The sequence below is a fragment of the Dermacentor andersoni genome, chromosome 10 (genome assembly GCF_023375885.2).
Source record: "Dermacentor andersoni chromosome 10, qqDerAnde1_hic_scaffold, whole genome shotgun sequence".
NCBI classification, from domain to species: domain Eukaryota; kingdom Metazoa; phylum Arthropoda; class Arachnida; order Ixodida; family Ixodidae; genus Dermacentor; species Dermacentor andersoni.
The window spans coordinates 49,316,184-49,338,251 of record NC_092823.1 but is presented as its reverse complement, the minus strand read 5'-3'; positions in this window follow the sequence as shown (position 1 = coordinate 49,338,251).

Sequence of the window (22,068 nt, the reverse complement as noted above, 5' to 3'; positions counted from 1 at the left end):
GTGACCTCAATTTAGTTCTAGATTGTTCCTATAGAATTATAAGCTGGTTAGAAAGAAGCTATGGCTTGATTTTGCGTTTTACTGCCATGGAAAAAAAGAGGAAGAGGTTGCAGGCCAGGCTTTTTTTCGCATTTATTTTTACGCCAATGGTACGTAGTTATTGTGCACGTGGGACTTATCATATTTTTCACCCAGAAGATCACATCGATAAAGGAACTTATCGTAATGTATTTAACGTGAGTATGAAATAACTACTTACGTGGCACTTGCGTGTTACATGACAAACCAGGATTCACGAAACATTCCACGAACACAATTACGATGAGGTTACGCACAAATTTCGGATACATGCTTGAATATTGCCGCAGAACTCGTTGATAAATAATCTCCGGAAGTGGCGTCAACTATTGATGTTAGAAGGAGTAGTTTTTGCTGAAATATGACAACACAAGAAAATTAGCTCAGCCAGGGCTCAGTGTCAAGTGCCCCTTAATGGGCCTCGCAGTCTTTCATAAACAAGATCAGCACAAGGACACCTGATTTTCTTGGCCGCTGTTAAAAGCTCGAAGGCTATTTTAAGCTATCCTTACTCTGTAGACTGAAATGTTTATTTTAGGCTTCTGACTTATTCGAATAACAGCACACCTCTGTAGCCGTATAAGCGGCACAGAAAGTCACAAGTGAAATAAAATAACTACTGAGATTTCACAAATGATATTGCGCATCATTTGAGTAATGGATTACCAACTTTCCTGGAATGCTGCTCTCATTAAGTTCATATCTAGTTCAACGGGCCCTTTTCTAAGTCGTCTTCTCTTACGTCGGTGTTGTGTTTTTGTTTCGCGATATCCTTTGAGTAATGGATTACCAACACGCCCGGAATGCTTCTCTTATTGAAATTTATTAATAGAGTCTTTTATTTTCTTGTTTGCGCCCCTGACTGCTAGATCTGGCACCAACCAACTCGAAACCAACGTTCGCAGTCAAGTAGCCAAGCTACAATTAGCCAGGTGGGCCTGTTAGGCCGTAGGCACTACCGGCAGCCCATTAATATCGGTTACGTTGACAAATCTATGGAGCAGTCGCACTTATGATGATGTTACCGATAAGTATACAACCATCTCATACGTGGATAAGCATTCCCATGGTCAAAAATGTCACGAATGGTTTCAGTATCGTGGGTCTGGCGGCAGCATCGCAAACATGCGCTACAAATTTGCCTACTTCTTCTTACAGTTTGCTGCAAGTACCTGTTTCCACAATCTTCAATGTTGTGGTCCTCCGAAATGCCGGCTCGTCGGTCGGCCCCACCGGACGGTCAACGCTTGCTCAGGAAGCTTCATGTGTCCGTTGCCAACGAAGACACTAAACGCAAACGTGTCAGCCTGCGTGGACTGCTTCCTCCCCTGTTCGCCAGCACTAACCTGGCGGTACTGCGCATGCTTCGGCACCTCGGCGACATCTACGTACTCGCAGCCGGATAAAGGACGGACGCCTCTGGGGTTCCACTTCAGTGGGTCTGGCGGCAGCATCGCAAACATGCGCTACAAATTTGCCTACTTCTTCTTACAGGTATGGAATTGGTATGGTTGTAAATGCTATAGAAATGATGATCGCTTCTTGTTCCTGCTGCCAGACCCTCCCACGTTCTTTTTCCCGAAAAGTGCTGCCTGTCTTGTGTACATGTTGAAAAGCCCGTTGATTCTTTCAGGCGATATAGAAACTAATCCGGGTCCATCACTGAAAAAATGTTCGCCGAATCGTTATCAGGACAGGCTCGCATAAGCAACGAAATATCTGCACTAACCTCCAAAATTGCCTCTTTCGATGATCGTCTATCTAAACTAGAGTCACTTGTCGCGAACACCAAAGATGTCAGGGAGCGTGTGCAGGAACTAGAAAATACTGTTTCTGGTCTCTCAGATATGATCCAAAAGCTGGATTGTAAGAATGACGGCCTTGAAAATCGGTCGCGACGGAATAACTTGGTTATATATGGATTATCTGAAGCACTGAATGAAACACCTGAGGCACTTCTTACTTCAGTGCTAAGCATGCTAACGTCAAAGCTTGACGTCACGTGTGATAACATCGAGCGTTGCCAGAGACTTGGGCAAGAAAGGATAGGTAAAGATAGACCAGTAATTATCAAACGGTTGGATTTTCGAACTAAATTAGATATCTTAGCTAACGCACGCAAAGTGAAAGGTTCAAACATTTACATCAGTGAAGACTTTTCTGCACGCGTGCGACAGGTGCGCAGAAGCCTATGGCAGAATTGAACGGAACTCAGAGAAGTCGCAAAGAAAGTGCGGTTACAACAAGAGCACCTGATTATCGACACTGTTCGGTACGAGTGGAGCGGCGCCAGAAAGTGCGTTGTTAGGGCGTCTGATTACACTGCTCCCAGGAATTCCAACTGACTTCCACATAAACGGAAACTAACACTTCTGAACTTTAATGCGCGCAGCTTGGTTAACAAACATGTTTGTTTCAACTGGCTTGTAGAATGTCAAACCATCGATAATATGTGTTACTCAGACTTGGCTACATGACTCCATTTCTGAGAATGAATTTTTGCCACCTGGTTACTCGGTGTTGAGAAATGACAGGACTGTTGGACGTGCTGGTGGCCTAGCTCTTTTCATTTCTAAAGATATTAGATACGTTTTGCTGCCGAAGCTTCATAATAGCGAATCGGTTTGGTGCGAGATTGACTTTGGCGGCTTTACTACTGTGATTGGCGCTGTATACCGACCGCCAAATGATGTCAATTCAATCCACGCTGTCACGGATTATATTGCAGTGAAGAGGCTACAAAAAAGCCAGTTAATAATATGTGGTGATTTTAATGCCCCCTACATTGACTCGCGTTCTCTTTCTTCTACTGGACGTGATCGACCCATCTGCGACGCTTTAATCAATCTTTCTGGGTCATATGATTTAACACAGGTCGTTAGCTCGTGCACCCGAGAATCCGCTATTTTGGATTTGGTCTTCCTTAGTGATTGGCTCCTGTATAGCGAATGTGACGTTGTGGAGGGCATCTCCGATCACAAGGCGGTAATTGTTCACCTAGATATTGCTCTATAGCCCATTAAACCAACATATAGTACTGTCCATGACTTTTCCCGAGCTGACGACAATTCTAGCGTCGCCTCGCTTGCATCACACTTTGATGAGTTTATGTTTTCGAGTGATGCCTTGGGTTTTGACTTGTTAGTTGAAATGTTTCACAACGTTGTCAAAGAGTGCATAGCTAATTTCGTACCAAAAAAAATGTGTAAAGCGAAACCCGAAACACCCTTGGTACACTAGAGAGATTATACAGTTGATTCGCCGGATAAAGCGCTTCCACCGTGGCTCCCGCACTCAGAATGTCCGCGAAAACTCAATGCTCACATCACTCAGACAAACTCTTAAGACTAAATTGCAGCACGCTAGAGACTACTACTATAACAACACTCTGACGACATTCCTAAAAGACAACCCATCCAAATTCTGGAAAACGGTTGTTCCTCCTGTGTCCAACTCAACTTCTATGGTCATTAACGGACAGTCGTGTTCAAATGGTGTCATGATCTCTGAAGCGTTGAATACATATTTTAAATCTGTTTTTGTTGAAGATAACGGCATTATCACTACCTTTCACTGTGGTAGTGCTTCAGCATGTTTTCCAAAACTTCAGATAACGATTAGCGGAGTTCACGGCCTCTTGTTAAATATTGATACTAGTAAAAGTGCAGGACCATATAACATTCCAAACACGTTTTTAAAGAGATACTCAGAATACTGTGCGCGGTATCTGACGATCATCTTTCAAAAATATGTCGAATCGCAAACTGTTCCCAGTGTCTGGAAGGTTGCTCAAGTTGTACCGATACAAAATTTTGGCATTAGGTAAACAATTTCCAATTATAGACCAATCTCATTATTATCTACTTCTTGTAAACTACTAGAACACAAAATTCATCAGCATATTATACAGTACCTCAACGATAACAACATTCTTTCACATCATCAGCATGGTTTTAGATCGGGTTTTTCCACGGTTACGCAACTAATTTAATTCACTCACGACGTTGGTACTACACTGAGGCCATATTTGTTGACTACTCTAAAGCGTTTGACAAGGTATGTCATGCTAAGTTACTTATGAAGCTTGACTCTTTATTCAGAGGCAATCACTTGCTTGGCTGCATTAGAGACTACTTGCATCTGCGGTACTCATTTGTCTCATTTAAAATCAGGCGCACTCATCTTCAGTCGGTATTTCTTCCGGCGTCCCACAGGGCTCCGTATTCCGACCACTTTTAGTCATTATTTGCCTTAATGATGTCGACAGTTTTGTTACTAACACTGCTGTTAAGCTCCGTTTGTATGCAAACGACTGTGTCCTGTACTCTAACATCGTCAGCGTCAATGCCCAGAAGATGTTGAATGACACGTTCAATGCCTTCTGCAATCGGAGCAAGACCTGGCAAATGGAAATCAACATCGACGAAATGTTATCAATGACCTTTTCGAACAAAGAGGAAACCCTGAAATTTGCCTACAGTAATGATGAGAAGATTTTGACTTCTGTCACCGAGTTCAAATATGTTGGTGTAGTATTTTCAGCCAACTTAAAATGGCACAAACACGTCGACTTCATTTGTACAAGGCTCTAGAACGACTTGAATATTTAAAATTAACACTAAAACCAGCAACCAAGGAATGCAAACTAGGAGCTTACAGATCCCTCGTGAGGCCCACTCTAGAATATGCATCTGTTGTCTGGTCCCCCCACTGCGTATCTGATGTATCAAAGCTTGAGGCTGTGCAGAAGAAATATATTACATTTATTTATAGTCGATATGATCGCAATTTCTCCACTTGTCTGCATGCTGGCCTGCTATCGCTTGAGCCGTTGGCACATAGGCGCACGTGTGAAAGGATTATAATGTTGCACAAAGTTGTACATGCTTCTGTCATTGTCGACGTATCTGGGACATTTGTTGGCTCCTCGGCACGTGTAACGCGAAGAGCCAATCCCTTGAATATTGTTCCCTTTCGAGCTCACTTAGCTTCAAGTTTTCTTTCTTGCCATTTCCCATTGAATTGTGGAACACGCTACATACTAATCTCGGAGAATTGCCACTTGAGCGTTTTGTAGACGAAGTTCGTTTACATGTGACATGTTGATTGTATGTTATCTTGATGTACTTACCCACTCCTGCTATGTCTCAGTTTTGAGACGGCAGTATTGGTAAATAAATGAATTCCCATGGTCATAAATGTCACGCATGGTTTCAGTATCAGGGGAGAATTTACCGCTAGAAATAAATTTTCACGTTTTTGCTTGCATGCCAAGAAGAGAAAGAAAGCCGAAGTTTTGCTCAGCACAGGCGACAGTCCAATAAGGAACAGAAAGGCTGCACTTCCTGCAAGCTTGCTGTAATACTGCTGCTACTTCGAGCCATACCTCTGTAATGTTTTAATTCGTCCAGTGGCAGGTTGACGAAAAACTCTTGGAGCATAATCTGTCCCTGTCATACTCAGCACACTCGCACTTGGTAGATCATTCTAGTAATTGTGGCTACAGGACAACTTTCACGGACTCCCGCATTTTATCAGAAGACAGACACCAAATACAAGGAAATTTAAAGAGCTCTTCCTCTTTAACAAGACCGGACACACCTGTGTCAAGCAGTTGAGTATATCACTTACTGGAGATGAATTCGAGAACATATTGTTACGGTGCATTTGGACAGGACCGTGCGTGCAAGAGGGAGACGAATAAAAAGGGACAGACTATCTCCAGGAGATGCGGCCTTGGTACCGGTCTTTGCGATTAGCTTTTTCACATGTAACTATTCCCCATGTGAATAGCTGTAAATACACTTACGCATCAGGCTTCCACTTCGTAACATTTGGTCGAGGTTGGAGTCAGAACGGAGCACCGCAGTGGACATGGCTTTGGTTCTTCACCGATGTCCCAGGACACGGTGCCTAGCTCGGCAACGCGTGCGTAGACTGCGTCAACTGTCGTACTCACACACCCGCGTGATCCAGGAAACTTCTGCGGCACCGACAGTGACGACGTCGATCACTGGCTGGGGATGTATGAGCGGGTGAGCAGCCACAACAAATGGGATCCCACAATGATGGTGACGATCATTGCTTTTTATTTGACGGGAACTATGGGAGTGTTAATTCAAAACCACGAAGATGAACACCATGTCTGGGATACCTGCAAGCAGAACCTGAAAGATGTCTTCGAAAAACCACTGGGTATGACGAGTTGAGACGTCCGCCGAAGGCTACGTCGCCTATATACAACACTTGTACCACTCTGCCGCAAGGCCGACGCTCAAATGCCGGAGTCTGGAAAAGTCGGGCATGTCTTGAGAGGTATCGGCGATGACGCCTTCAATTCACTAATTTGTAAGAACTGCACTTCGGTTAATGAAATGATCACGGAGCGCAAGCATTTTGAGCAGGTTAACGACTTCCCAATACGGCTGAAACATCGTCTTGTGAAGACCGACGGGACTCTCCTTTGCAGAATCAGCAGCATTCACAGCAACTGACGAAGATCGTACCCGATGAGCTGGAAGTCATGCGCCCCGAAGCTCTGTGCCCACCTGTCAGGTATACATGCACTCCTATGGTTCCCTTTGTCCAGGCTATTGTGCGCCAAGAACTCGCGAATGTCGGCTTGCAGTCAGTTTGCACCGTGGCCAGTTCCCGGTCAACTGAACGTCCTTCCCTCGTGCATACACAATATCTATGGATCCCTCGAGGTTCCCGAAACTTGTCAGAGTGGCGAACATCGGATGACCGAACTATTTGTTTCAGTTGAAGCCGCGTTGGTCATATCGCCCGGTACGGTTGCCACCGCTTGTCCTCGATGCCGTTCTTGAAACGCCCTCGCCCAGACGGCGGTTTTGGCAGTGTACAGCCGCAAGCCGAGACGTACCTGCATACCACTGATGGCACGGCATCATGGCGCCGTCGATCACCGTCGCCGAGCAGTAACCAGTCCCGTTCGCCGCTTGTCGGCACCCGTCGCTCCGGTCACGCTAGTGCCATCGCATGTCACCGTCATTCCGACCTAGGCCCATACCTTCGCAAAACTAACAAATGAAGCTCCCGGCGGTGACGCTCCATTGTGAACGGCTCCGCCAGGGCCTCTCACCCTGCCGACCAGACCCAATATCTTTGGTGTAGAATCTGACGGTGTATTTGTCCCAGTTCTTGTTGATACTTGGGCCCATCTCTCGGTGCGGAGCAGCAATCGTTGTTGCTACTTGAACAAATTCCTTACACCTGCCACATCTCGTGCTATCCGGGTTGCTGATAGAGCAACGCCGATTATCCTCAGCACGTGCGCGGCTCTAATAACTGCTGCTGGGTTCAGCACATCGTTTTATTTTCTGCTGTGGAGCTGCTTTCCCATGAGTTGATATTCAGCTTCGACTTTTATCGGACCATTCAGTACTGATTAATTGCGCTGTTGGCCTCCTCAAAATCGAGGTGTCTATTCACTGATTTGCTCAAAAATCAGCTGACCCTCGTTTATGCTCTGTAAACTTAGTACGGTTTCCGCTTCGAGCCCTTATGTACATGCGTTTGTCGTGCTTCCCATCTGTTCCTGACGGTGACTATGTGTTGACTGCTAATATTATTTTTCTCGTGCTACGCACTGTTGCCGTTTCCCATCTCATTGTAACTATCGCCGAAAACCGCATATTTCTTCATGTCTTAAATTTTGATTTAAGTACGCAAGGTTTCCCCAAAGGAATGTCACTCGACAACGCTTCTACCATTGACGATTCCGCCACCTCTGTATTAGATGTCCCACGCGCATGTGCAGCCACCTTCTGTCCCATCAGTTCCAAGTCATCCTATCCCGGCATATTTGCGAACATGATCGCTCATTACCTGCTTCCCGAACAAGCTGCGGATCTTCGTCTCGTCCTAGTGTCTTATCGCGACATTGTTTACTTTCAGAATCTCGCCCCCCCCCCCCCCCCCCCCCGGGGAAAGACTTCCGTTGTGACCGATAAGATTGCTACCGGAGATGCTAGTCCTATCCGCGGCCTATCTTATTGCGTGGGCGAGGCAGAACGCCACGTTTTCGAAGCTTAAGTAGACCAGATGCAAACCAAAAGTGTAATTGAGCCCTCTTCGAGTCTATGGGCATCGACTTTCGTGTTTGTCAAAAATAAGGATGGCTGCTGGCCACCTTGTGTCGCCTACCATCAAATGAACCAAGTAAAGAAAAAGGATGTGCACCCTCTCCCGCGGATTGATGACGCTCTAGACTACCTTTAGGGATGGAAATACTTTTCTTCAGTAAACCTCCCATCCGGTTATTGGTACATTTTGGTTGATGATTTCGACCATGAGAACGCCGCTTTTTTACAACGAAAGGTCTTAACCACATTAAATTTATGCCTTTCGGACTTCGTAATGCCCCAACAACTTTAAAAAAATAATGAACTCTCTCCTTTGGCACTGCATGTGGTCCACCTGCTTCTGTTATCTGGACAATGTCATCGTATTTTCCCCTACGCTTGACAGCTACCTCAGTCGCTTGGCCGCTATTCTTGAGGTCTTTAGGGATGCTGGCCTTCAACTTAACTCTTCTAAGTGTCATTTTGGACACCGCGAAGTCAAAGTTCTTAGCAACCTTGTCAGTGCGGCCGGTATACACCCTGATCCTGATAAGATTCACGCAGCCAAGAACTTTCATGTGCTCAGCTCTGCAAAAGATATGCGCAGTTTCGTGGGCCTATGTTCTTATTTTCGTCGGTTTGTTAAGAATATTGCAGCGATCGCCCGGCCACGGACCGATCTTCTTAAGAAGGACGCGGCGTTCTTTTGGGTCCGCGAACCAACCGAGGCCTTCGACCCCCTTATCCGCTTATTAATAATGCCTCTGATAAAAGGCCACTTCGATCCATCGGCCCCAACTGAAGTTCGCACAGACCAAGGCATAGGTGCTGTCCTGGCCCAATACCAAAATGAATTCGGCCGCGTCAGTGCCTGCGTCAGCCACGTTTTGTGGCTACGCAAAAATTCAGAGGACAATTTTTAAATCACCGAGAGCGAGTGCCTCGCTCTACTGTGGCGAAATTTCGCCTTTATTTGTTTCGCCGCCCGTTTTCTGTGGTCAGGGACCCCCATGCCCTGCGCTCGCTATCGTAACTGAAAGACCCTACCTGCCGCCTTGATGGCTGGGCACTCAGACTTCAGGAGTATTCTTTTGTTGGGATGTAACAAGCCCAGCCGCTTACAGCTAGCCGCCGACTGCTGGTCTCGTCATGCCGCCGATCCTCCTAACAACAATTAACAGGTACATCTTCATGTACATCGTTATTGACCAGCGAATGGATGACTCTCTGCGGTCGATCATTGAGTGCTTGACTTCAAGGGAATCAGGTCACCCAACCGGAATGTTAGTTCTCCATGACGACATGCTTATCGACGCGACATATGCTCCGATGGACCAGCTTGACTGCTAATTATTTCTAGTCATCTCCGTTCTACTGTTCTTGCTGAGAACGACAGAAAGCTGAGCTAGTTGGTAAGGATTCATTATGCAAAATAGAAGTGAGGCGTGCAGACAGGACACAAGAGTAGAGAAGTGGACAACACGAATGCCGACCCAGCGACGTTACGTTGCCACTGTCGACCCATACAAGTGCCGAAAGGGGCCATGCGTGCAGCCTGCTGGCCACCTTCATCCAATCGATGTTCTTAGATGCCTTTGTTCCATGTTGGCATGGACCTTGGCCTCTACCTCACATGTATAACAGGAAACAAATGGATAGCCCTTGCTGTAGACTTGCACGTGCCATTGCATGTGCCCTGCCCACCAGCTGTGCTACAGATGTAGCAGACTTTTTATTTCAAGACGTGATTCCTCACCATGGCGCTCCAAGGCAGCTGCTGACAGGTCGTGGCTGCAACTTTCTGTCCCAAGTTGTCGAAGACATACTTCATTTTTGCTCCACCGAACACAAGCTCGTGTAAATCACATGAACGGACAGACTGAATGACTGAATCGCACCCTTACAGAGAGGTTGTCTATCTACGTTTCAGCAGAGCATCGTGATTGGGACAGTACTCGGCCCTGCGTGACATTTGCGTACAATTCGTTACGTCGCTATAGCGCGGGTTTTTCGCCTTCCTACCTGTTATTTAGTCACCATACCACGCTGCTGTTTGACACCTTGCTGCTTTCTCTCACGCGACATACCATGGAGTGCGCCCATGACACCATTGGTTGTGCTTCTATGGCTCGTCAGATAGCTTGTGATCGACTTACATCGGCCGAGGCGTCACAAAAAACTCGCTACGACAGTCTCCACTGCAACCTTTAGTTCTCTCCCGGAAATCTCCTTCTGTTGTGGACTCCAAGCCGCCACGTCGGCCTGTCTGAAAAACTGCTGTCACTCTATACCTGGCGCTACCGGGTATCCGACGATTATGTCAAACAAATTAAGAAATCGCCCCTGTGTAAGGCACTCCAGTGTCCACGTCCGCGTCCATCCTCCCTGAAATGAAATTTGATATGCCGACCTTCTACTGTGTGATGGTGTATAATCAGTAGGTCTGTGGGTACATTTGCGGTCATAATTGCGCTACACAAGTGTGCGCCACCACGATGCTCTAATAGTGGAACAACTTCATCAGCTCAGTCGCACGTTTCCATGCCGACTGTTCGTAGGTATTTTACAACACGTCTGTCGGTTAGGTGCAGCAGCTCTGATTATCAGTCACATAGAGCATATTTATTGCACTGTTTACAGCGCAAAGATTACCTAGTTTTCTGTTTGTTCCACGCACGAGTAAGCGCACCTTTGCGATGAGGTGTGTCGCTCACACAAAGTCAACTGAGTCGCAGTAGCCACACTTCTTGAGCGAAGGATGAGATGCCATGTAACTGTGACTAAGGAGAAGCTGGCCAAATTGTCTGGACGAACACTCTAGTGTTAGTTGGTCCACGTACGCTTGAGAAATGCATAATTTATCGAAATATGCCTGGTTTGTTAATTTGCTTACGTTTTCTTTTTGGAATTTTATCTCATAGAATACGAAAGGATGTACGAGTCGTAAAAGTTGGAGTTCCTTGAATGACGGACTCTCCCCATCAGCGCTTACGCTTTTTTGCAGTCTCCAACGCATTCTTCTACCGAGCTTGACCGCATGCGAAAATATTACATCTATGCGGTGCCAAAGAGCTAAGGTTGCTTTTACGGCGCCATATTTTCGCCCAAACACGCTACATTTGTGTAGGAACACCACGGCTAACTAAATTACACCTCTTTATTGACGTTTCATATACTTCCTATGGACGTCCTGCACTTGCCGGCATGCCTATCCCTCAATATGGTGGCTGCAACCCTATAAAATGACTGTTCTGTCGCTATACCACAAACTGTCCATGCAATTGCTTGATACATACCGCACGGAAATGTCGCGTCTCGTAGAAGATATTAGCCCTGAAGTACCCCAACTATTTGTCAGGAACACAGATAAGGTATGCCATTGAAATTCTTATTCTATAGAGGAACTAGCATTTTTCTCATTGAATAATGAGCGTCCACGCCCAGCCTTACCGACCAAATTGCAGGTGATTCTTGCGGTGCGGAAAGCATAACTGAGTGCCATCAAAGAACTTGCTTACTGTTAGCAAATTATTTCTGTAGAATACTTAACGCAAGCGTCTTTTTTTTTTCTAATACACAACAGTCTGAGCAGTGGTTTCCGAGCATCTCACTGCTTATTAATAAACAGAGAGGATGGTTGCAAAAGGCATGAAAAGTTATAGGCCCTTTACTTTCAAATACCTACCACACTATTCATTTAATTGCATGCAAAATTATTTAGAACATAGTGGCGGCTTCTCTTTGTTTATATTAGCGTAGCTAACATAAAAAAAGACATGGAACACCGTAACCATGGAATTGTGGCTCATTCAGAGCATCTGTCCTGCCGAAAAGTTCCATATATGTCTTCGTCAGTACCTTCCCACACTTTTAATGACACCTGCGATTGTGCATGTGCGAGATGTATCCTTGACTTTTGGCAAAGAGGTTGTTCTGACATCTCACATACCCTTTTTTAAAAGTTCGTGCCACCATACTATATGGGTAATGTTTGTCGAAAAGTGATGTCTGCATCAATATTAGATGCGCTGTTTCTTGTACCTCTTTATCATGTTCCCTAGTAGAAATAAGGATACCAAGATTTCATCAAGCGGGTCCGTTGAATATGCTCAGCACCACGCGCTAAATTGTTCTCCTTTAAGCAACGCACAGAACCCCTCCCACTTGTTTCGGGGCTGCAAGCACCTTTCTCAACTCAGTTTTTGTCTTTCCAAAACACCGAAAACCCCCATGTGATTTGTTTGTTCGGGTTGGTGCAGAGAGTCTCTGCGAAAGTCAGATATGGGTTAGGCATGCAGAATCCCCTTGAGCAACGGAATAATTTTTCGGGAAACTGCGGCGAAAGGGCGTTGTTTGTATGTGGTTCAAGAGCCGCTACTTGAATTGATCTTTTTGTTAGGCGTATATGTTTGGATTACTCAGTGTTAACAAGGTGTCTGCCTAATCCTGGTCGCTTGCTGAAGACTGTTGTTTTAGTCTATTTGCCAAGCAAGAGAGACACAGAAAAAGACCGTAGTGTTTTAATTACGGAATACTGGACTGTCAATCTCGTTATCTCAAGTTAGATATTCGCGGCATAATAATTATTTGCCTTTCTTTGTACTTAACTCGAAAAAGAATTGGGGATTCAATGGCACCAGAACCAGACACCCCCGAACATCTAAACTGCCGGGTTAGTTTGTTCATAACAGATGTTGCTATAAATATATTCGCTACGTCTCACGCCTCTGGTGAAACCGTTAGAACGTGATGCTTTCGAGGAGTGCGAGGAGGCCTTGTCACCTGACCATCTGGCCTGGTGCTTCTTTTTACATGGCGCTTCCCATTCTGTTTCCACTTTTTTCCAGGTCTTCGTAGGCGCTTCTCGGGCCCTCGTTTTACTACTCCTCGGATTCACCTTGAGTTATTCGGAGTTAAAATACACGATCTTCGGGATTGGCACACATTGTCATTACTTTCCTTGTACCAGCTGACACTACGTAAAATCTGTCTTCAGAATCAGCGCATGTTGACCTGGTTCTGACACTCCTTCGGCGGAGTACAAATTATACTGTGGTTTGAACGTCAACCACACAGCAACTACATAGGCGCGTACAACTGCATGACACCTGTTAGTGGATTACATCATGATCCATCTTTTTCTCACTTACGCTCCCCAAATCCTGCGGGGAACTCAAGAATCGGCATTCTGTAAAAATCAGCGTCGAACGGATGCAGTTGCCGTCATTCAATTGCCGTCACTGCCGCTGTCTTCATCTTGTTGCTGTCGTCACACGCATGTGCGCTTACGTCACACACAACTACACAGTTTGGGCAACGCCGTTCACCCACCCGGCTGCTTTCTTTCTTTACTGTGAGAACCTGGACACTGCTGGATAGCGAGACACCGACAAAATGATCCGCACAACGTCAATTGCCACAGGGCTAGTGAATTGTGTGCGTTTTGACACCAGACGCGAAATTTCCATGCGGGCTCATTCCGGTTCCGATTCGAGGAATGGAATTGTGCCGACGAGATGAACGCAAGCCGCTAGCTTCAGCAGTGCGACATCGTTCGCGTGTACAAAGACCCATAATGTACCACTTGCGGACGAAAACTGCCTAGAAGACATAACAGCGTTATGGCAGGGAGGTACGTTAACTTTGTACTGCTGTGTCCAATGCAAATGTGAACATTATCTGAACATGAGTAGCAAAAGCTGGCTGAAATATACTGGCACCGCAAGAAAAATAATTGTATTTGTAATCACGTTGTGTGAACGTTGGTAAAAAAAGACGAGCGAGTAAGCTCTGTGTATTGAGTTGACCATCACAAACATCATCTTCGTGGGTCTGCTGTGAAAGGCAGAAATAGACAAGCCTAGGCAAAATAATATTCATTAATCTGGAAATCCTATATTTACACAGCCAACTCTCACCGAGAGAGGCTTGGCAAATCTATAAGAGCAGGAAAACATCACATGTGTTGTTATAGACACCAGCATCAAGTGAAACTCTTCTTTTTTGTGCACCACTTCCGGTTCACCTCCATGCATGACCGGAGACCAAATTAAAATTAAGCCAGAAAAGAATAGAAAAAGTTATTTAGTACAGAGTACATAGGTTTATTTATAGATATTACTGCGCCAGACGTATTATGACCACATAACTATATATACCGTGGTTCAACCTCACCTACCAGCTCAACTGCCCCATTTGTCGTTCCAGTTAAGCAGGTTACAGTTAGATTCAAATTGTCACACATGACTACACCTACGTCAGCAGAACTTGCAGCTCTGTATGCCGCTATGACGTATGTCACCGAACAGCCAACAGAGAAATGGGTGGTATTTTGCGATTGTAAGGCAGCTCTTCACAGTATCGAGTCTGCATTAGATCACAGAACGTACAAGCAGTTCATATCTGACATCAGGGAAGTGCACCACCATGCTCCGGAAGGAGGGCACAACATTATATTTCAACGGATTCCTGCTCACTGGGGCATCGTCGGCGACAACCTAGCTGACAAGGCTGCCCGGTCTGCCCACGAAGATACCCAGACGCGTCCAACACCTTTGGCGAGGTCGGACGCTGCCAGGGAACTTCGCCTACTTGCACCCAAAAAGTCACAAGATCTCTGAATTTCAAGTGCCTTCAATTGCCGAATACATAAACTGGACCCTGCGCTACACTTACAGCTGCCATCTAGCCTTTCTCGCGGCGAAACATCCTTGCTGTGCCGCTTCTGGCTGGAAGTGGCGTTCACGAACGCATACTCCTATCGTTTGGGAATGGCCGAGAGCCCGATGTGCGACTTCTGTGGGTGCGAGGAAACCATCGAGCACCTATTGTGCGCCTGCCCTCGCTACGATGCACAACGCCTCTCACTGCGTGCAACTTTAGACCGATTGGACTCAATACCGTTCACCGAGTCCAAGATACTCAGACCGTGGCCACAGCCGTCACTGGCACGAAAAGCGATTTGTGCACTAGTGCAATACTTGAAGTGCACCTGCTTAAGGGACCGCTTATATTGTCCCTGAGTATAGTGTCCCTCCCACACGCTCTCAGTGCTTAGTCTCTCCCTTTTCTCATATTTCTATTCCCCTTTCCCCCACACCCAGTGTAGGTAGCAAACCGGATGCTTTTCTGCTTGACCTCCTTGCATTTCCTGTCCTTGCTTTCTCTCTCTTAGTTACTGAAGCGTCTGGAATAATTAGAATTAATTAGAAAAAAACTGGTTACAGCACACCGAAGCACAGAATCGTAGAATTTAGAGACCCACCACGTGAGCACGACTTTGGCGAATTTCCTGTAAACCCGGTTATAGAAAGCAGAAGTTGGGACGTCACCAATGACGTCACACACAAGAAGGTGGCATGATATTTAACAGGCTTATTAAAGGAAAAATGTTGCGTGGAATAGACAGAACATCTGGTGATCAGAGCGGATGTGACGTCAATCTCACCTCTCTCGCTTTTCCTCTCCCTGAGTTCACCTGTTCGCTCGCTCGCAACAGCTGCACGTGCGCACTCGTTACATACTCTGACAACAGCACCGGAGAGGGTGCGAGAGGTGCGCTTTGTGCGCCTCTCGCAAGGGGGCTAAATACCGCCAGGAGGCGCGCGCTGCTCTTCGTCCTCGCCCTCCCTCGCTCCTCGCCACAGAAAGTGCCAGGGGAAAGACGATCGCTCGCTTAATCTGACAGACACCAAGGCCGAAGCTCGAGTACCCCTAAGTGACACCCAAGTCAATTATTAGGGTAACTTGAACCTTTTTAACAGACTTTTATTATCTATGGCATGCATTGCAATGACAGACAGCGCGAAAAATTGACCCAACTTCGCTGTACAACTATTTTTTCTAGCATCAGCTTGCGACATAAATAAATTCATGGCATTTTTCCAGTTCTATAAGGAACAATCACCCAGCACGCACAAAATGTATCAGCGTTCAATATAACAAAGTTCGTGTATCTCAACTCGTGTGCAGGAGTTTAGGCACCTGGCAGTGCAGGAATAAACGGCTACCATGGAAAACAGTAAACCTTCCACTGCATTTGAAGGTCCCAATTCTACGCGGTTTTAGTCAACTTCAAATCACTGTCAACTTCAAATCATGAGCACTTCATTGCCCAGATTAGAGCTAGAACTCTTAATTCTCAATATCTAGCTGTTCTATGGTGAATTTTTTAAAATTGATGAAAATATATACGTCAATGTACGTAAAACCGAAGCTTACATATGCAACCTCTGGCTGTCGTGATAACACGGTATCCCTTCCTCTTCTCCAAACGTGGCACTTTTTTAGACGAAATAGACGAACTTACACTTTCCTTGCACCTTTTCTATCCGATGTGACTCCTCAATGGAAACTACACAGAGAAGCTCCAAAGTAGCGCATCTGTGACACCATGACTGCTATTTGCACTTCTCCTCCATTTCTCACTTCAAACGAACAAGCAGTAAGGTGATCAAACAACTTTGGCAGACACACATTTCTTTCTGGTGCTATCTTCTCCGCCCAAAGGCACACACTGCAATAAATAATTGGTCTTGCGACCTCTCTCCACTTTATGGACACATTCGGCCAATGAGTCCAGATAAATCGATATCTTGGCTGCACTAAGTAATAAAATAGTTACTATACGCACATTTCTGATTCAACCAATAAAGAAGACAAAGCAAGATGCGCGCAACTCCATGCGAAAAGAAAAATAAATCATACTATACTGTTGCCGTTTTTTTTTTTGGCAGATGCAAAGGCAGATTGCAACTGAATTTTACACCACGCGTAACGCCCACGGTGAAATGGTGTATAACTAGAGCAGCCTCCGAGCGAAATTTTGCGTTTTATACACGACTGTAGGGCGGAGAGATGCTCGCACAATAAAATCTTTTTATACAGTAATGAAAAAAAAAATACAGAGAGCTATTAAGGCTCGCTTGAAAGGCCGCATCACCTACAACGTAGAGCTGCACGGCATGTGCTTTTAAGCTTGGCGTTTCTTGGGGCTGCCAGCGGCACGCTGACAAATTTTGAGGCGACGACTAGTGATATAACTCATATTTTCTAGCTATTAGATGTAATCATTGTCCGCGTACTTTATAGTTCACCTATTTTTGACGACTGTTGCCTAAAATCACCATATAAAAAAAAAGAAAGAAACGTTGTTTTTGCTGATCTTGATGTTGAGTTCAACGTTTCTGGGTAAATGTCTTCGGCTGACACTGAATTACTAACAGGAAGCGTCATTTAATTTTTTTTAGCAGGAGCAAAGGATGAGAAAGTACAGGTTTTGCACGTTGTCTATTTCTTTTTTGTAAACAGTCAGAGCAGAGACACTGATACAGGATCTCCAGCTTGAAGTAATGTTAGACAAGTGGTGTAAATTGATCGAAATGTAGACATATTATTTACAATGGATGACAGTTTATGTAGAAAATTCAAACGAAGGCATAGTGGGCTCGGCGTCGAGCCCACATGTAGTTTTCCGCTGGAGTTCTCACGAAGAAAACTAGGCTGTGTCAATCAGCTTTCACTTCAGCTATGGGACAAATTATTTGAATATATTTTCAGCACTTACAGCAGCGGAAGACAGATGCCGCTGATGCACTTCCCATTTGATATTGTGCACAGAAGACAACAAGCTTCCACGATATCTTCATGTATGAGAATATAATAAGTTAAGAGTCAGCGCATGTCCGTTTAGTACCTTCTTAGTCCTTCGTCCACTTGTGAGTGTTGCACAAACTGAGTCCTGAATGCGCACCAACTCGCTGACTGTTTTACTCTAATGGTCTTCCGATCTTATTTAGTGAAATAGCATCCGTAAAACACTTTTCCTTCTTTTCGTTAGTTAGTGGCCTGTGTTTTTCTCGTCTAGATAGAAAGTAAACAGACAGACAGACAATGAACTTTTATTGAGGTCCTGAGGGACTAGCCGGTGGAGACCCGTTGGGGCCCCAGGCTCGCCTCTGGCTGCTCCCATGTCGGAATCGGGAGGCCAAGCCTCTCCGCTCTTTCAAGGGCCCTCTGGACTGCCATGGACTGGAGCTTGAGTTCCGTACTAGATATGGCCTCATCTCAGTCCCGTTCGCTGGTGAGGGACGTATCCTGTGACGCAGGACACTGCCAGAGCATATGAGATAGAGTGTTAACCTCCTCCCCACAATCCGGGCATTGTGGGTCAATTTCTGGGTGAATCCTGCTTAAGAAACCTCGCGAGGGATACGACCTCGTCTGAAGCATTAAGCGTGATCGATTGAGATCTACATAGATTTGGGTGTGGAGGTAAACATCTTTATTTTTGTTTGCCATTGCTAAAACCTAGAAGGTGCTAATAAGAAAGTATGGCAATGTTAGTTCTGCAGCTTGGCCAATCCTGGAAAACTGTAAGCTAGTCGATGAGCCAATTTGGTTGCTACTTATTTCCAAGTATCTGGTACCTTGTTGCTACAATATGAGAGCAATGTCACCTTTATATCGCTTCTATGCAACAGCGGGACAACTACCTGGTGCATTCAAAAATTTCTAAATGTGGTGCTGTTGCTTCCGACATAATACCTTACTATATTTACCGTAAAGAAGTATTGTGGGTAACCTGATACATCGCGAAGAGAATGAAGCAGGGCCTAAAAGAATATCTATTCAACAGATTTTGTTGCATCATCAATTATATTAGAGTGACATGTGACGATAAAAGAAAATGTCCGCAAAGAGCCGCCCTCCGATATTTGTAGTTGCATTGCCTTTCGTAACAGGTTTGGATGCTGTAATTGCCGCTTTAAGATGTGCGCAAAGGATTATTCTAGGTACAGTTCCCGAGTAATCTTTCTCCTTGCCAGACGAAGTGAAAAGTTCTGCGCCCATCCATCAGATCAAGCAGAAATTAATGAACTGTACTCAGCTGGTCTGAGGGATACGGTTTGCTTTACTTTCGGCCTCGATCAGCTATAGTGAGCTCCCTGTCGTTCTTTGTTCCATAATTATATTATTTATGTACCGCTACGTCTCAATAATTTCTCTCGTCGTATTCCAGTGCTGATTGCCGTGTTATAGTTTGTTAACGAAGCTTTCCCTCAAGTCTATATATTTTGAGGCAGTTTATCGTGTGCGTATCATGGCCACGCACGCTTATATCGCCTTCCGTTTCTCTACCACGGTTGCGCTTTAAAACCACGGCGCTGCAAGTTTGCTTCAGAGACTTTCCTTTCCTTCCCACTTCTCCGCCCTTAAACTGGCTCTCTTAACTACTACACGCAGAGACAAAGCAACAGCGCGCGCATTACATCCTATAGATGAGATGAATGTTTACAATTATTATTAGGGTTATAATTATATTCGAGTGCTGATTGCCATGTTATAGTTTGTTAACGAAGCTTGCCCTCAAGTCTAAATATTTTAAGGCAGTTTTCCTAGTCTCTAAAGCCGCTCGAGTTCGCTCTTCTCCTCGGGCGGCCATTTTTTCAAGAAATTATGCCTTCCAACCACTCCGACTGTCGCGGACAACATCAGTCCCTTTCCACATAAGTATGAGGCTCGGAGCAGGAGCTATGGCGCTTGAAAGTAACCGGTGGCTTGACGAACCAACCGACTGAGCTACCTTTCCGGGCAACATTGAAGGGTCACGAGTTCAAATCACATGTTATGTTCCTTTTCCCCCCTTTTTTTTTCTTTCTTTTTAAAGTATTTTCCTTCAAATTATATATCCTCAATTATGTGTGGCCACACATGCGCAGGTCATAAATACCAGGTTCTCTAGCCGAGTGCCATCCATGCGGTATGAGCTCAGATTGGTCCACCTTCACTGATCAAATAGGGCACCACTGTAGGTTAAATGAGGCGTACAACTCCTGCGGGACCCGCCGTGGTTGCTCAGTGGTTATGGTGTTAGACTGCTGAGCACGAGGTCGCGGGTTCGGACCCCGACCACGGCGGCCGCATTTCGATGGGGGCGAAATGCGAAAACACCCGTGTACTAGAATTAGGTGCACGTTAAAGAACCCCAGGTGGTCGAAATTTTCGGAGTCCTCCACTACGGCGTGCATAATCAGAAAGTGGTTTTGTCACGTAAAACCCCATAAATTAATTTTTAATTTACCTCCTGCGGGGACGGTAGAATATCCATCTCTAGTGCAAGAGGACCGTGATTCAAATCCCGGTGCCGCGCAATTCTCCACCGGAAAATACAAAAAAAAAAACCGTGTGTTGAGAAAATTGCACAAACAGGCCTGGAGTGCGGCCTGATCCCGGTGACCAGAACCGGTAACGCACTCTCTCACCACAGCAGGATTGGCCACCCTGGTGCAGTACTTGGCCACAACCTCCTATATGAATACAACAATCAAACCCCGGCCCTCAGTCCCCAGCAGCCGCGAAGCAACTGACCACGGCGGCGGTCAGATCTGTGACGCTGCAGAGGGTGCTAAGAATACCTGGCTCCGGACAGGCCGCCATTGGAATCTGAACCTGGCAACGTTTAACGTTAGAACGCTATCTAGTGAGGCGAGTCTAGCAGTGTTATTGGAGGACATACAGGGTAGTAAATGGGATATAATAGGGCTCAGTGAGGTTAGGAGGACAAAAGAAGCATATACAGTGCTAAAAAGCGGGCATGTACTGTGTTACCGGGGCTTAGCGGAGAGACGAGGACTAGGAGTCGGATTCCTGATTAATAAGGAAATAGCTGGTAACATACAGGAATTCTATAGCATTAACGAGAGGGTGGCAGGTCTTGTTGTGAAACTTAATAAGAGGTACAAATTGAAGGTGGTACAAGTCTATGCCCCTACATGCAGTCATGATGACCAGGAAGTCGAAAGCTTTTATGAAGACGTAGAATCGGCGATGGGTAAAGTCAAAACAAAATACACTATACTGATGGGCGACTTCAATGCCAGGGTAGGCAAGAAGCAGGCTGGAGACAAGTCAGTGGGGGAATATGGCATAGGCTCTAGGAATAGCAGAGGAGAATTATTAGTAGAGTTTGCAGAACAGAAAAATATGCGGATAATGAATACCTTTTTTCGCAAGCGGGGTAGTCGAAAGTGGACGTGGAGGAGCCCGAATGGTGAGACTAGAAATGAAATCGACTTCATACTCTGCGCGAACCCTGGCATCATTCAAGATGTAGACGTGCTCGGCAAGGTACGCTGCAGTGACCACAGGATGGTAAGAACTCGAATTAGCCTAGACTTGACGAGGGAACGAAAGAAACTGGTACACAAGAAGCCAATCAATGAGTTAGCGGTAAGAGGGAAACTAGAGGAATTCCGGATCAAGCTACAGAACTGGTATTCGGCTTTAACTCAGGAAGAGGACCTTAGTGTTGAAGCAATGAACAACAATCTCATGGGCATCATTAAGGAGTGCGCAATAGAAGTCGGTGGTAACGCCGTTAGACAGGAAACCAGTAAGCTATCGCAGGAGACGAAAGATCTGATCAAGAAACGCCAATGTATGAAAGCCTCTAATCCTACAGCTAGAATAGAACTGGCAGAACTTTCTAAGTTAATCAACAAGCGTAAGACAGCGGACATCAGGAACTATAATATGGATAGAATTGAACAGGCTCTCAGGAACGGAGGAAGCCTAAAAACAGTGAAGAAGAAACTAGGAATAGGCAAGAATCAGATGTGTGCGTTAAGAGACAAAGCCGGCAATATCATTACTATTATGGATGAGGTAGTTCAAGTGGCTGAGGAGTTATATAGAGATTTATACAGTACCAGTGGCACCCACGACGATAGTGGAAGAGAGAATAGCCTAGAGGAATTCGAAATCCCACAGGTAACGCCAGAAGAAGTAAAGAAAGCCTTAGGAGCTATGCAAAGGGGAAAGGCAGCTGGGGAGGATCAGGTAACAGCAGATTTGTTGAAGGATGGTGGTCAGATTGTTCTAGAGAAACCGGCCACCCTGTATACGC